This window comes from Micromys minutus, assembly GCF_963924665.1.
Source record: "Micromys minutus genome assembly, chromosome: 1".
NCBI classification, from domain to species: Eukaryota; Metazoa; Chordata; class Mammalia; order Rodentia; family Muridae; genus Micromys; species Micromys minutus.
In genome coordinates this window covers 218,572,107-218,582,762 of record NC_137969.1, presented here as the reverse complement: position 1 = coordinate 218,582,762, position 10,656 = coordinate 218,572,107, and the positions used below count along the sequence as shown (strand labels likewise).

Here is a 10,656-nt window from a genome sequence, read left to right as displayed (position 1 = left end):
TGAACACGAAATTTTGAACACGAAATGAAGTTTCACACTATATAATTTTCTTCTTATGGTACCTTGTTGATGCTCAAAGAAGTTTGGATTTTGGAGTAGTTTGGCTTTGGAAGTTTGGTGTAAGGGATGTTCAAACTCTATATTCTTTACCAACTCTTAGAGAAGTCTGCTAAGAGACATACTGAATTACCACCACACTTCACTGAGCTTTTTATTTGGTAAAAATTATTTATGGACTAAACCACCCACTTGAGTCCAGCCTGGATCTCAGTCTGATCCCCAGGAAGAGCCTGCACCATAAACAGTAGGAAGAAAACTAGAACCTATGCGAATGGTCTTATCACAGACCAAGGAAAAAGTATCAAGTAACAGACATGTTTCCAGACCCAACTTATTTATGATGCATGTTTAAAAGCCAGGGCCAGTTTTGAATGAACGGTGTGCTGGGGTCTTCTGCTACATGAGGAGGAAAGGAAGACTTGTTTTATAGCCAATAGTATTGTTTTATTATGTTGGACTGGTCGTCTGAAGAGGCCACTGATCCTGACTAGTAACTGTTGTGGGGGGAGGGGAGCTGTGCGTCATCAGTTAGACCTTAAGCTTATTATTGTTGGTAACTATTTCCAGTGCTGTCTGGATTTGTGCATAACAAATTGTCTCATTTTATGTCATTTGTTACTTCAAGATTTGGATGTCCAACAATTCAATTCAATTCAATTTTCCTGTCTGTTTTTATTTAAACCCCATAGGTCAGGACTCAGGTCCTGCAAGACTTCAGACTTGAGTCACTAGTCTCCCGTTGCCAGTCAGCTGCCCTTCTGACTGACTGGCTAGAATTTGGGGTTCCCATGACTCCCGCCTCCAGTTTCTTAACTTGCTCAACATGTTTCATAACACGGCTCAGAGAACTCAGGAAGATTTGATGCTTGTGTTTACTGGTTTACTGTAAAAACCATGTATGTCTGGCCAGAAGAGAGGCATGGGGCAAGGTCCATAGGGATCCTGAGCAGAAATGTATCTGTCCCCACAAAAGAATTGGGGTGCAATGCTTTTCCAGCACATGGATATCTTCACCAACGTGAAGCTTCTAGAATCCTATGTTCAAAGAGTTATTAAAAGTTCCTTCTGCAGCTCCATCTCCTTGTTCCTGATGTAGGCAGAAGGGTCTGAAACTTCCCTGTGATGGTTTGAATATGCTTGGCCCAGGGAATTTGGAGGTGTGGCCTTGCAGGAGCAGGTGTGTCACTGTGGGCGTAGGCTTAAGACCCTCATCCTAGCTGCTTGGAAGTCAGTCTTCTACTAGTAGCCTTCAAATGAAGATGTAAAACTCTCAGCTCTGTCTGCCTGGATGCTGCCATGTTCCCACCTTGATGATAATGGACTGAACCTCTGAACCAATAAGTCAGCCTCAATTAAATGTTGTCCTTTATAAGACTTGCCTTGGTCATAGTATCTGTTCACATCAGTAAAACCTTAACTAGGACATCCCCCAACTGACCACTTACTTGGCTTTTAGGTCAGCCCATCCCGAGATTCCCCAGGAGCTTTGTCCTGTCCCCACATAGAATAAATTTAGAACTGAAAATGCTAGTTCTGAACAATAGGTAACCTATGTCCTACCGCTTAGGAAATCCCAAGGTCTTCATATTTCTTCTGCTGCTACAGTTACCTCGTTTTCCATAGAGGAAGGTGGAATTGCTCAAGCATAGGTCTGACTGGGCTACTGCCGAAGGTGCTGATGGATTTTGGTTTCTGGACGGACCGCCTGAATCTGTTTTCCAGGCTGAGCCTCGCCATTTCATGACAGAGAGTAGAACATTCTGCATCTCATTCACCGGCACAGCTCCCAAGGAGTTCTGAGGGTCTGGACCTGCCCACAGCTGCTCCTGGTTCACCTCTGAGCCCGAGGATTAGGCAAGTCTACGGAAGCAATACATATCTTTCCTGACTTCCTGTTTGCCGATGGCGACAGGATCCATAGCAGGGGTGGCTTCTGCACAGAGCTGCTCAGCAGTTGCTGGGGAGACACCCCTGCTATGGTGTCTTTTTTTTTTTTGTGTCAAATTATGGAGATCTTGCTGTGGGCACAGCTCTGGAAGCGGCTCTCCATCTCTCTGGGCAGTTCTCACTACCAGGATGTTAATGAGATGCCCTGCTGCAGTTTTCACGTGAAATGCCCTCCATAGGCGGAGTGTCCGGACACCTGGCTTCCAGCTGGTTTGGAAGACTTAGGAGTCTTTAGGAGCAGGAGCCTTGTTGGAGGAAACGGATCACAGGGATGGGATTTGAGGTGTCATAGCCTGCCTGCTCCTTCCTGAAGGGGAATACAATGTGGCCAGCCAACTTCCTGATCCTGATACTATGACTTTCCTGCCTGTAGCAATGCCTTCTGTAAGCAGTAATTAAATAAATAATAAACATAAATTTAAAAATTAAACACAGAACAAACCCTCCACAACTCCTCCTTACATTTTTGTTGTTTGGTTGGTTTTCTTCCTTCCTTCCTTCCTTCCTTTCTTGGGTGGGGGGGGAGCAGGGTATTTTTGTCACAGCAGCAGAAAAGAAACTCATACATCCTCCTTCACCTTACAATAATTCTCTGTTATTATTGTTTTAGCAGGAATTGTATGTAACATCATCATATACTTAGATTTAAATCTATTTATATTTTACATAGATCAAATAAACGATAATAGGTCCCTGGCAGTGCTCAAAGATTTAGTTGTACAATGAATGCAGAGAGGGGTGAGGAGGTCTGGATTCAAGTGGAATGAGGTTGAGATAAAGCACAGGAAGCAAGCTTCATGTTCATTGTGAATCTGAGTAACCCTTAGGACCAGTGCGTTCAAAGAGGGGGTGTGAAGGTCACACATTATTTTTTTCAAAAGATTATTTCTAGAGTCTTAAAGTCTACCTGTGATCAAGCCAAGGCAAGCAGTAGACCTAGCTCACATACCTAGTTCCCAACGGGTGGATTTAGATAAACTGTGTTTAGATGAGATGCTGTCACCATGCAGTGAAGATTGGTGTTTTTAAAATAGTCGTGATATTCCTGTTTGTTTAGTGGCAGAAACTGTGATGGAGTTATTCATAAAAGAAACTCACATGTAAATTAGTTAGTCCCTTCTATAGTCTACAAATGTTGAGCCTATAAGAATATGGATGCCTGTGAGCCCTGATTTGGTTCCCTTCTGCCCTTCCTTTCCTCCCTCCCTCCCTCCCTTTTTCCTTTTCCCCTTCCTTTACCTTCCTCTCTCTCACTTTTTCCTGCTGCTCTTTTTTCAAGATGGAGACTTGCTATGTTGTCCAGGCTGCCCTCAACCTCCTGGGTAAAGCAAGCTTCCTGTCTCAGCCTTCCACAGAGACTGTAGGCGTGTCCCCAGTGTTTCTCTCTCATGTTTTCCTCTTGCAGCCTTGTATTTTATACATCCTTAGAGCTGCTCTCACTTCTTACATTGGAAACCTTGACAAAAGAAAGCACACCAACTCTAACAGCTTGGGATAAGCTTGAGGGATCAGAACAAATCTGCTCTCTGTGCAGGTATTACCTGAAAGTCACCTGTTTGCTTAGCCTTTTATCCTTCTGTTGTCCCTATGGATGGGCACTTACTTTCTGTGTGTAGGGAGGTGGTGGCGCTTGCCAGTTCCCTCCTTACCTGCTACTTTCACATGACCACTGAGACCCCTGATTCTGCCGTGATATACATATGGGGCCTTCCCAACACTCTTTCTTGCCGCCCGATGCACTCCATAGCAACGGCCTGGTTTCAGATCCCATTATTTACAACCTGTTCTACATGTGGTGACCAACAGTGCTTCCCCCAACAAAAGGTGCCATGTCATCTCTTTACTTGATGATCTACGGAAATGTCATACTGACCTTAAAAGAAACCCTAACCTTTTAACTGGCCTTGCAAAACTCTCCCTCATCTGAACTGGGCTCTTCAGCAGCTTTCTCTTTTCTCCTTCTTCCTCCCTTTCCCTCCTCCCTGTTTCTCCTTCCTTCTTCCTCCTCCCACCTCCTTCTTCCCTTCTTCCTCCCCCCTCTTCCCTCCCCCTTTCTCCCTCCTTTCCCCACCTTCCTCCTCTCTCTTCCCCTTCCCTTCTCCTTTCTCTCTCCTCCCCCACCTTCTTCCTCCTTCCTCCCCCACCTTCCTCCTCCTTCCTCCCCTCCTTCCTCCTCCCCTCCTCCATCCTCCCCCCCACCTCTCTCTTCCCTTGTTCTCCCCACCTTGTGTTCAGCTCACAAAGCTTTATCAGCCAGATTTTGGGTAGGAATAATGATTCCTCTCAACCCTTCTTCCTCTTTCTCTCTTTCTTGGCCACTTTTTAAAAGAAGCCATTTGCTTAACAAGTTTTTCTTACAGTCCTGCCAGGTGCGAGGCCTTGAGACTGGATCTGAGGTCTATGGTTTCATGAGCATTCTTGGGCTGTCACCCTGAGGACACTTTCTCAATGACATCCTCACAATCTACCCTCCCAGAGCTATGGTATATGTGGGCTGCTATGAGCTCCCAAAACATCTGGACCAGCAACCAGACTTGAACTGTCTGCTGGTGTGAAACTCTCAATTGCCAGCTCTTAGGGAGCCAAGGATGCGGCTATCTTATATTCTGCAGAGCCCGAGATCCTGGCATGGTAGTTGGCATGTACTAGGTGCTTAGCAAACAACCTTCCAATGAAAAAATTCTCACTTTCTCATTACATATGGCTCACAGGGAAGTCCTTTTGGCTCCAGTCCCATTTGTCATGGTCTCAGACCCTGCTTAAGCATTCTTGACCGATGGGCTCAGGAATAGCCCACACTGCCTTTGGTCAGAAGACACTTTTGTCCACTAATTTTCATAACCCTGTCTGTTTGGGAGGAAATCTAATCCAGATGTTTCCAATTCATTAACGTTAAACTCATCACCACGTGACAGCCTAACAGATTCTGATGGCCATGAAGTCCTTCTTCACAAAACAGGCAGTTGCCATTTGCCAGCTACAAATGACCATAAGACCTCAGTTTGCATCTGGGTCCAAATTTAGACTCAGCAAAAATGGGGTGGGGGGGCTGAGGTTTGGCATTTCTGTCCTCTCTCTCTGCGGAGGCACAGATGGGATTTCACAGACCTTGGAATGTAGATTTCCTAATGGTGCTGATGAGAGTCACGGTGTGAGGGCTCCAGCCACCAGACGGCAAGGAAACCAGGCTTCCATGTCTTTATGATTGCTTCAGTGCATCATAGAGAACTAGGAGACAGCCGAGAGAGCAAGAACAGTGGGTAAGCAAGCACACACATTTGCACAAATATACACACCCCAAACGGAAACAGCCTCATGATTCTCTACCACACCTGGGCACTGAAGTGTGAAGTCTTCCAGGGGGCAAAGTGCTGAGGTCACCGCCCCTGCCCCCTCCACTTTGTTCTGCCCATCCTACTTTCTCTGACAGAAGGGTTTTTTTTTTTTTTTTTTTTTGGCACACACACACACACACAAATGGCTTTTCGTTCCGTTGAATTAACTCAACGCTTGCAAAACTAACTCAAAGTGATCTGTAAGAATATTTTATGGCTCAGAAAATGTGTGTACAAGGGTGGTTCTCTTGGAACTGTTGGGAAATGCTGTCTTGGCACAGTGAGTCGCCCCCTCCGCTAACTTTGGATGATGCAATTATTTGTCTCAAAGGCTATTACCATCAATGGACTGGGAGATCCAAAGACAAGAGTCCAATGTCATTTATTCTTGAATATTAGGTTCACATTGCTTGGCATATGGTTCCTAAAATAGCTGATGAATGAATGAATGAAAGAATAATTCTATCAATCAATGCTTCTATTTTAACCAGAGATTTCAGATCTCACCATCCAGGTTTAGATAGCTATAGATACAGGCCATGTAGGATGAAGAGAAGAAGAAGAAGAAGAAGAAGAAGAAAAAGAAGAGGAGGAGGAGGAGGAGGAGGAGGAGGATGGGGGGAGGAGGATGGGGGAGGGGGAGGGGGAGGAGGAGGAGGAGGAGAGGCAAGGCTCCCACTTCTTGAAGATCCCATGAGTAGAACCATAAAATTTTAACAACTCATCAAGTAGCAGCAACTGCTTTGAGCATAGCCCTACGTTAGCATTCTTTGACTACGGGTTTTGCCTCCGTTTTAGAGCCTGTTTCAGATAGGAAAGCCCTACAAGCTTGTTGCTCCTCTGCCTTCCAAGGTTGCCATCAATATAACACCAGCAACACAAATGTGCACACACACACACACACACACACACACACACACACACACTGGTGGTGGAATCTGGGATACCCAGTCTCTGCAGAGCAGCAGAGTCAATGGCACCTTGGAGTGAGGAGTAAAGCGCTCACATGTGTTTTGGGTTTTGTTTTTTTGTTTATCTTTTGCCTTTTGGTTTTATTCTTTTAATTTTTTAAAATTGTGTTTTCTCCATCTGCTATTGGATCTCCTTCATCGTCCTGAAAGCCATACTCTTGCTAGACCACAGCAGTGCTTGGGCACGGAGACATGGCCTTTGTCTGAAAGGAAGGGAGAGATGATGTCATTGTTAGCCGTTAAGGACTGGAGGGATTACAAGATTTGAAGTGGGATTTGAATAAACCTCTGGTGCTGCTGGCGGCCCGTTCACCTGTACAGAAACGCCTCCCGCCCGCCTCTGCAGCTATAATTTCTGTCCTCGGTCGGGGATTCTGACAGCTTGCTTTGGGTCATTTTTTCCACTCTGAGTTTCAAGGGATTTTTACCACAGACTCGATTCTCCCCGCTCTAGTCTTATTCGAATCTTTTGGACATGATTTCACACCACGAGCACCCTGAAGTGTTGGAGGGGTATTAATGGAATGGTGCTCTTGGCAGCTTAGGAGCCTAGATGGAGAAGCAATTATGGAGGGAAGGAGTGGGCCACGTCCATTTAGGGATCACTTCAGCCCTCAGAGGGCTGCACAGCTGTGTTTGGCTTTCTTACTCTTGTGAGACTGTGTGACTGCCACTCAAGCTATTTCATAGCAACGGGCCAGACTTTTGGTGTGTCCGATGTGTGCAAAGATCCCACTCCACAGAGTGGAGATTTGGAAGAATTAGTAGAGCTTTCCCAACACCAGGACACTTTCAGTCCAGTAAAAAATCCATTCAAGGGCAAGTGGGGGTCCAGCCCTGCGTCTGCTGAGCCAGGCTGGAGGGGACCTTTTGAGAGCGTCCTTCTCTGGGATGGGGGTGGTCCCATGAGGGATCTGTATGTGTGCTTGTCTCTGTGTTTGTGTCCTGAAAGTCACTGCAGGTGCCAGGCAGAGGGGTCACCTGAAGCTGCAGCTGTCCGGCTCTGACTCCATCACACACTGGCAAAAGGGCATTATTAGCTTTGCCTACAAAGCAGCCCTGGTATCCTTGTTAGAACCACCGGGAGACAAAGGCATGGCTTTCCTTTTTGGTTGTCCTTGTCTGGCAGGTTCCTGCCTGTGTGCAGCATTTCTTCTTGACGCTGCCTCCACTTCATAAAAAAGGCAAGGAGTCTGCCCGCCCACTTCCAAGACTGCCTGCACTCTAATCCCCGGGGGACAGGACAAGCCTCCTTCCCCAGCACTCAGAGCTTCTACATCCATAACCCTCACACTTGGTGGCTTGATGTGTCGTTCCCTGCCCCCATAGTATATAAGTCTACTTGGAAGCTCGGAATGTGACCTTACTTCGGGAAAGGTTCTTCATTAGTCGTTCACCCCAGGATTTTGATAAACTACCCAGCAGGAGAGTCTAGGAAGGAAGGGTGTGTCCTGGCTCACATTCCCAGGTTATCATCCATCACGGCTTGGAAGCCAGGGGGAAAAGAGCTTGGGGCCATCGCTCAAATTGTGTCCACAGTCGGGAAACAGAGACGAGTGTTGCTCTTCCGTTCCACGTCTCATTTTTTATTCAATCTGTGATCCTGCCCCGAGGGATGGTGGCACTCATAAGTAAGATGAATCTTCCCTCCAATCCAGAGAATCTCCCACAGGCATGCCCAGAGGCTGACCTAATCTTAATAATCCTTCACAGGTGTGCCTGGAGGCTGTCTTCCAGGTGAGTCCGGATCGTGTTGACAATATTAACCAGTACAGGCTCCTTGTAGCTACGATTTGTCAAGATGGGGTCACACTGGACTGAGGGGGATCAAATGACTGGTGTTTCTGTAGGTGAGAGGATGCCCAGGAGTAGGAAGAAGGCCCCGTGAGAGCAGGGCAGAGATGGTGTGGGTTAGCTAGAGGCTGGGGTACACTGGGAGCCATAGAGGTTAGCAAAAGTCGAGGATTCTCTGAGAGTCAGCTCCAAGGACATCTTTACTTCTGGTCTCAGAGGTGAGAGAGGAAACGTGGATGTCTTCAGTACCAAAAAAAGGGGTAGTTTGTTTGAGCAGCTGCAGAATACTGGCACACCAGCCTTGATTTTTCTGTCTTCCTCCTTCCTCCTCATCACATGGTTTCTTTTCTATGGTGTTGTAAGTACCTAGTTTGAGGTCTTTAAGGGGAGAAAGGAACGGAGCTGGGGGTAAGTTATGGGGGGGATGATGTCAGGGGAGGGGGGCTCGGGAGTGAAGGGTTCCAGGAGAAGCAGTGAAGGAGAAAGAAGAGGACATGAGGCCGAAGGGATGATGAGCATATGGCCAGGGGAAATGGACCTTGAGGCTAATGCGGTCGAGAATCAAACAGCAAATAGTAAGGAACCTGTGGCTGGGACATGTTAGAATAGCTCAAAACCTGCCTAATCTGGGCTCACAGCTTATGAACAAAATATCAGGCCTTTGCGTCTTTGGTATGGGTTAGCGGAAATGTGTCATCTACATTACAGGTATCTGCGATGTAGCCCGCTGTTCTTTCTCCAGAGAGTAAGTACTGAAGCTTTCTCATGGGGTGCCAACTCCTCCCATGTTTCCTTTCCTCTTCCCTGCCATGTTGTGACTTTGCCAAAAGATTGAACTGATCTTGTGACTTCGGTTTCCAAGCCCCATTCACTAAGTCTGCCTCTCTTTAAAGTTCCTGGTTTGAAGTCTTCGGCTATTGCAACAGAAAACGAATGAATTCTACGATGACCATCTTTCTTCCTTCCTCCCCCTCCCCCTTGCACCTTTTGTTGGTTACATTTTGCCTTAAGTATGCAACTCAAATTCTTTAATAACCTTAATCAGCGTTCCTTTGGTTTGTCCATATGTTGACATTTGTGGCCATTTTAATATTGTTCAATGGGTGTTAGAGCTACATTTGCTTCCCTGAATAGTGTCTGTTCCCAGCCTAGGAGCACATCACTCAGAATGTGCATCAAGGACTACTGGAGTCTCCCCCAGACAGCAGCCTTGTTAAATCAGGACATATCTCCTTGACTGAAGCACATTCTTGAATTCTTCTAGCCTCTGGGGTTTCCTTCCACGGGTTCCCTATTCTGGCGTGTACGTCTCCCTTTCTTAGCTACGCCAACCTCTTCCCTCAAAGACTTCTGTTTTTCTGTTGTGTTATCTGGGATTCCCCTCAGTGTGTGTTCTCAACTGCTCTGGAACCTTTTGTTGGTCTCCGCTGTCCTGGATCAGAGTTCTGGGTTTGCAGGTTGCTATCTCCCACCCCCACCCCTCAGTCTCGTCCGGTGTGAACACATCCTTGTGTGGCTGTCCACAGACACAGAGCAGCGATGGCATCTACACGAGAGTTCTTAGTGTCCCCACACACTGCCAGTTGAAAGCTGCTGGGACAGAGTTGGCGGGTTAGCCTCGCCTCATACTCTAGCTGGCTGTACTTTATGAGCTAAGGGTGAGGAGACTGCAAGGGGCATTCGCTTCCGGTTATCATTTTTAAAAAATGAGCCAACATTTTATTTATTCATTTCTTGCACTTGAAGTATTCCTCGATGGCATCCCTGGCCTGAGATTCTTTGCCATTGTCCTTAACCACTGTGAAACTGCAACCAAGCACCTCCTGTGGTTTCCCCTCTCGATCCATTGTACAGAGGCCGACCCTTCCCCTAGTTTCTCCTCGTCAACCTTTCTCCAATTGGTTGGTGCTGGGCACACGGGGCCTCCACCAGCTTGACAGGCATGGGCTCCTCACAGTTGGACGCAAGCACACAGACATGGGCCGGGCGACCGTCTAAGGCTTTGGCGGCTTTGTGTATGTCACATGCTAAGCCATAGAAGGCGGTCTTCAGCACCTCTTGTAGAGCAGTGTTGACGTCCATGACACCTCCAGCAGCTGTGCCTTCCTCGGCCATGGCGGTGGATCACGGGTGACGCCCGAGTTTCCGCCTCTGCGCAAGTTGGCGGCGGCAGAGGACAAGTCAGGTTATCTGGGTTATCATCTTAGACTTTGCCTTGAGAGTCCAAGCACACGAGCTCCTCGGGAGCTTCTGAGACAGCCTGTCTCCCATCATCTTTGAAGCTTTCCAGCCAGGCTACACACCATCCTAACTTCGCAGTGTTATTAAACCATCTTCCCTCATTGCTTTCCACCATGAGGGAATGTTCTGGGCCCTTTCCATCTTAGGTGAGCTCACTCCTCTCCAAACTCCATCTATGAGCTGTGTGGCCAGAAAATGTTACTCAACCTATTTTTTTTTTTTTTTTTTTTTTTTTTTTTTTTTTTTTTTTTTTTGCACATAAAGTGCAAAACAGTGGACCTTGAGGTTTGTGTCGGATTTTAAAAGTT

At 46.9% G+C, this 10,656-nt stretch overlaps 1 pseudogene across 1 annotated transcript; it reads right to left on the bottom strand.

Moving 5' to 3' along the window:
- Positions 1-9,834: 9,834 nt before the first annotated feature.
- Positions 9,835-10,222, bottom strand: LOC308428792 (small ribosomal subunit protein eS12-like; annotated as a pseudogene). Its single transcript has one exon. The product of its transcript is annotated as a small ribosomal subunit protein eS12-like (transcript).
- Between the last annotated feature and the right edge of the window lie 434 nt (positions 10,223-10,656).